Source organism: Monodelphis domestica, chromosome 4 (assembly GCF_027887165.1).
Source record: "Monodelphis domestica isolate mMonDom1 chromosome 4, mMonDom1.pri, whole genome shotgun sequence".
NCBI classification, from domain to species: domain Eukaryota; kingdom Metazoa; phylum Chordata; class Mammalia; order Didelphimorphia; family Didelphidae; genus Monodelphis; species Monodelphis domestica.
Window position 1 is genome coordinate 147,522,059 of NC_077230.1, and position 6,224 is coordinate 147,528,282.

Below are 6,224 nucleotides of genomic sequence, written 5' to 3' on the forward strand. Positions count from 1 at the left end.
CTTCCACTAAGATTTAAAACCATCCTTTTTTTCAAATATTAACTACTTCTTTCTTTGGTGCAGGAATGACAGCTATGCCCATTTATATTTCAGAGAGGAGATAATCACTGTGAGTGAATATTTTTATGATACCTAGGTGTAAATTCATCAATCAAGGCTCATAATAAATCCTTAAGCTTGGTATCTTTTTTAATCACACCTTTTGGTTAATTGTTTCTTTCCTAGTTCTCAGATCACATATATTTATTTCACAGATAAGTGATAGAAATGAGCGTGAAGACTACATGACAAAATGGACTCGTAGGTGTCTCTGGTTTCAGTTCTCTCTTAGAAGTGAGAAAATAGGTCAGGACATAGGATAGAGGTGAAAAAATATAATATTATCAGTGATCTACACAGAAGCAAGAAACAAGAGCTAGTGACAGACTAGAAACCTAAAATCAAGAGCTCTTAAAGGCATGCATTGTTCAGGTGAGAAATGGTGTAGAAATTAAAGGTGGAATTAGAAGTTTGGCAGTGGGCTAAGAAGGAGAAGATGAGCGCCATATTATGGCATAAGAAAGAGAACATCTCAAGGTGAGAAAGGAACTCTGTTTTGTGCCTTCCTGGTCATGAGAGGTTTCAAGAGCCTCCTTGGGTGTGGGTAAGCTGCCCTATTATTAAAAAGTCCTTACCATCTGTGGAACTTGGAATATTCAAGCCAATTTAATGCCAAAAGGACTGTGATGAAGATTATGATGCAGATGGATGTAGAAATAGCACATTTTATATCTAAAGAAGCCAGGGATATTAAGAGTCACAATGCTCCCTGCTCAGGAGCAAAGTAAAGTTGCTACTAGAAACAGAGGCAGCAGGAAGGAAGGGTACTGGGAACCATGTGGTGCCTGTCACGTGCCAGCTGGTAAAGTCTATGTTCAGGCATAGCAGTGAATGAAAATGTTTAAAAAAATGTTTTAATCAAAAGAATGTGTATGAATCACATGACTTCATCTGATTGTTTCCTCTGAATATTCATGAAATTTATGAAACAAATCAGAAAAATGAAAAATGTTTATTTTTTTTTTGAAATTTTATGACTAGATGAAAAAAAGAAGTGGAGGAATAGAAGTATTAGTAAGTAGGAAGAGGAGAAATAGGCAGAAAAAGAGAAGGAACAAGAGTAATATAGATTTAAAGCTAAAAGAGTCCTCTAGGTTGAAATAATGTAACCCTCTCATTGTATGGATGAAGAAGGTGAATCCCAGAGAAAATTAGGGATTTGTCCAGATTCACACAGTAGATTTTGGAGAAAAATTCGAATCTAGATTGTTTGGCTTCACAGAAAAAGCTCTTTCCATTGTACCATGAGAAGGAAAGAGAAAATGAGAAAGGGCAGATTATGGGGGATCAAAAGAAGAGACCATACAGAAAGAGCAGAACTCTTTTAAGACCTACTTAATTCACATTTATTTAGACCTGACTATTGTAAAAAATAGACTCGAATACAGGACTACAATCCCCACAAGCCTTTGCTCAACTTCCCCAAAATGCTTTGTAATCTCACGGGAATTCTGAGGTGGGCTGAGATCGAGGAAGGATTTAAGCTGGTGGCAAAGGTTTTTGGGTCTCTTTTTAGACTTCCGTTTTGGAGCAGAGGCGTCTCTTCCATGATGTGAGGTTATTTTGTCTAGGCCTCTGGCCTAGGCACATGTTTCTTACTTGTATATTCTTTAATCCTTAATTCTTAATAAACCTCTAAAAATATAATACTCCTTGCAGAGAGAAACTAATTTCTACCTGCCTCAGTCTCCACATATTCCTAAATTTTAATTGTTCACTATGTGCAAGGCAATATGCTAAATCTTGTGAATCCAAATTAAGTTAAAATCAAACTTGCCCTTCTGAATATGAAGGAAAAGAAAAATGAGAGCCAAATCGTAAGCAGGAGTTTCAGGGTAAGAATGCATTTGATGGTAAGTCCATATTAATTTTGCTTTCATTCATTGAATTGTGCCTCATACTTTGTGCCCCTATGGACCATATAGTTTGGATGTAGTTTTCTTGGCAAAGATAATGGATGGTTTGTCATTTCCTTGTCCAATATACTAAGCCAAAAAGAGGCTAAATAACTTGCCAAGGGACATATGGTAAGAGACTGTCTGAATTCAGATTTGAACTCAAGACTTCCTGACTCCAGGTTCAGTGCTTCATCCACTGAGCCACCTAGGTTCCTCCTCCTTTTAACTTACATTTAGTTAAATACTTTGGTAGACCTCCCTGATGTGGGTATTCTTTTCAGAGGTGCAGATAATAACTCATTTGTACCTTCTCTTCCTTTGTAGACATTTTTTTACATCTCCCATACATCTTTATCTTGAAGTCCAAAGAGAAATCTGAAGACCTTTACTAAGCTTCCTTGATGGTCTACAGCCAGCAAAGCAGAATGCTCATGTTATCCCACACTTCCATCACAATATCTTTTTTCTAACTATATATGGATTTATAGATGTAGAACTAGAAGGGATGTTAGAGGTGATATAGTCTAAGCCTCTTATTTTATAGATAAAGAAAGTAAGAATCAGATAAGTTTAGTGATTTGATCAGAGTGGCTCTGCTAATTAATGTCAGAGGAGAAATTTGAATCCTGGTCTTTCTGAGATCAAGTCTCCCTTCCATTCATAACACCACACTATGTCTCTAATTTCACCCTTTATATTTCATTTTCTGTAGTGTTCTTTGCTGGTGATGAGTGTCAGTCTACTCATTTCCACTATTTCCCTCTTAATTGCCATTAACTGCCCAGAGACTATGAATTCCCATGCCTGGGAATCATGTAGCACCACTTGAAGAATACTAATGTTAAAAAAGATGACCTTTGCATGGGAGCAAAATTAGGATTGTTATTATTAAAAGAACATAGTAATTTCCCAAAAGAAACTTACCCTTCTTGGTTGATCTGATTCTATGACACTTCATTGTCCATCTATAGCATCTGTAAAAGACAAGTACTAATGGATCAGTTCTAGAGATTTTCCATTCACTGTATATCCAACTGCTTGGACAATAAGCATTCTTGACTGCTAGGTTTTTTTTTTCCCCTCATATAGACATTCGGAAGAAACTTTTTTAATGACTATGGATTTCATTAGGAGGCTCTGTAGTGTTTTGGAACTTCATCACTCATTGTAATACAATCAGCAAATAGGAATATTTGGAGGACTTCACTGTCTTAGGAGTAACCCTCCATTTTGGCTCCATGTTGGAAATCCTTCCTGAAGATGGCAAGCATTAATTTTACAACTTACATGATATTAGTAATCAGAAGGTTGTGAGAAGAAAAATTACTGTTGTTATACTTTTCAAACCATCTTTTATGAGTTTTACATGAGTGAGAACTAATTAAGAAAAAAATATTCAAGGTGCTACAGGGCTCAAAGTTACTTGTAAAAAACAAAGAGAATAGATAGGAAGAGAACCATCTCTCTGTTGGCTTTGGGGTCATTTAGTAGGCACCAGAAGTGCCTGGAATTGAATCTAGAATCTCTTTTCCAGCCTAAGAAGTTTTAGAAGCAAAAGTTTCTCATTGACTGTTATAAGGTATCCTGTCTTTTGTGGCCAATCATGTTTAAATGTTTCTCCAGAAGAGATGACTGATGTAGGACACTTGACAATCCTCTTCTTGAACATTTCTCCATACAATATAAATGTCACCCGATTTGGGGGGGGGGGGGATTCAGTGCCAAATAACTGATATCATTTAAGCTCAAATATTTGCATTGCCCAAATAATAGTCTCAGGAAATCAAAGCAGGATTCTGCCACTTTGGGGATAAGGGGTTCACATTTATAAGAACAGTGGCCTTGGGACCCAATTATTGCAATCCAGAGGATCTGGGAACAACAGAAATCCAATGAAAAAAAGCCTATCTTTCTCACAGTGTACATCATGAATAAGAGGCAACCCGGCTGGCTTGAACATAAGGAAAATCTGGATTCACGTCCTGCTTCTGTTACATTACTTGCTTGACCATCAGCCATTCACTTAACTTCTCAGTGCCTTAAAGCAATTATCTAAGCCTTTACCATACAGACAAATGACCTATTGCCGTGGCATAGGGAATTTGCTTGGTTCCCCTATACAATTGAAGTAGCATGTAAGGAAAGCGCCAAAAGAAAGCAAATAAGCATAATGGATTAGTATGACAGATGGCAATAACCTGCAGATTACACGCTGTCCCAAACCAGAAGGCATTTAATATTTGAGTCCAACACCTCCGGATAGAATATATGCTCTGCTGGTCCAGCATGCTTAGCTCTGTTACCTTCTTATTTATCCTGCTGCAGTCTGCCACTGGAGGAATGGAACAGGGAAAGGAAAAGATTATAACTGGCCTCAAGAGCCCAAGGGCTTACACATACCTTTCAATGCTACATTGAAATGACCGTGAATTTGCATTGACCTCACAATGTCTCTGTTTAGCCTAAAGAGCACGTATTTCCCCTTCTGGCTCTTTGATGAATGATTCTTTACTTCTTTGCCCTGCTCTCTCTTTTCTTCACTTCTCTGTTGATAAGTATGTTTCAATCTGGAGGCAGCTTGTCACCTCCGAGTTGGAGGTCACTTCCTGTTGGTCTTAGTTCCTTGGAATTGCTAGCCCCTTGTGCCTCAGGTTTATAGGGCTACAAATATTTCATCCTGCTTATGTGCTCCCTGTGACCATCCTGTGCTGTCTATTATTCCAGAGTAAGTGGCTTGTCCTGTGTGTGTGTGTGTGTGTGTGTGTGTGTGTGTGTGTGTGTGTGTAGCACTCCAGTAACACTGAATGACTATTGATGACTTAAGAAAATTAGATTAGCCTCCTCCAAGTTGAACTAAGGAAACTAAAATGGCTATATTATGGTTAAAGAGAAGTTAACTCTTCTTCCTTTACCAATGCCATGTATCTGGTCAGCATGTGGAGGCTGCTGAAGACTAAATGTTCTCTAGGGCAGATAGGTGGTGCAGGACATAAAATTCTGTGCCTAGAGTCAAAAAGCTTTATTTTCCTGAGTTCAAATCTGGCCTCGGATACTTAATAGCTGTGTGACCTTTAGCAAGCCACTTTATGTGGTTTGCCTCAATTTCCTCATCTGTAAAATGAACTGGAGAAAAAATGGCAAACCAATATTTTTGCCAAGAAAACACCAAAAGGGTTCACAGAATTGAACAATTAAAAATGAATAAAATACAACAGAACATTCTTTAACTGCACTGTCCTTTAAAACCTGTAAACCTCAGCCAAAGAAGGATCCAGTGACTCTAAAAAACTTAAAAAGCACAATGAGAATCATTTAAAGCCCACCCCCTTCCCATTGTACTACACCAACAAGCAGGTATAGATTTTGTCAGACAGTCACAGCTTATATATCAGAAACAACTCACTCAGGTAAGCTTAGAGACTCTGGTAAATTTTATCTAATAATACAATTGAATGAACTTGCCTTCACATGGTTGGTAATTTATAAAATAATTTGATGGCCACAAACATGGCTAGGAGATATGTAAGGAATCTTTCTCTTTGTTTTTTTTTAACATCCTGAGGATCAAACAGAAAAACTAAAAAAAGAAAAAAAAATAAAACAAAACTAACTTTTATGCAGCCTACTCTTTCCTCCCGTGCCTATGTTCTAATCATGTAGTCTATCATTATTTGGATGACTGAAAGCTTTAATTATTTACTTTGGGGACTCCCTGAAACCCATGTCATCACAAATACTGATGAATTTTCTGGGAAAGGTTTGAAACATTTCCAGTTAAACTCTTGACTTAACATCTCAAGAAGAATAAAAAAAATAATGTTTCTACCACATATTTTATTAAACCCTTTAGGTCCTTTTACAAGAAAGGAAATACCAATTAACGTATAATTTAGCAGAACAAAATATTATCCCATTTCAACTAGTACCCACTTCCTTGAAGTTTATTCAAGCATTAATAACCATTTAATGCAATTTAACTACACTGAGGTATCCGTTACATTAATATCATATATCCATCAGGAAATTAGAGTTTTGTCTCCATGAATTTTGTATTACAAGAAGGTCTTTATAATTTTATTCTGCACTTTATGGTGCCTAATTTCAGCTTCTCAGTCTCTTCCACAGTGTTAGACTATCAAATTGTTACTAATGTTTAAAGATTGCAATTACATGATTTATTAAACAACGCAGTATAGTTAAAGTTGCTCTCATACAAGTGATTAGATG

General features: G+C 36.9%; 1 long non-coding RNA gene across 1 annotated transcript in view; it reads right to left on the reverse strand.

The window, feature by feature from the left end:
• Positions 1-4,634, reverse strand: part of LOC103097428 (uncharacterized) — an 11,197-nt gene extending 6,563 nt beyond the window's left edge. The window contains exons 1-2 of the long non-coding RNA XR_467457.3: positions 4,196-4,634; positions 2,922-2,971 (exon numbers count right to left, since the gene is read on the reverse strand). This is a non-coding gene — a long non-coding RNA (uncharacterized LOC103097428). The remainder of the gene's footprint in view (positions 1-2,921; positions 2,972-4,195) is intronic.
• Positions 4,635-6,224: the final 1,590 nt, after the last annotated feature.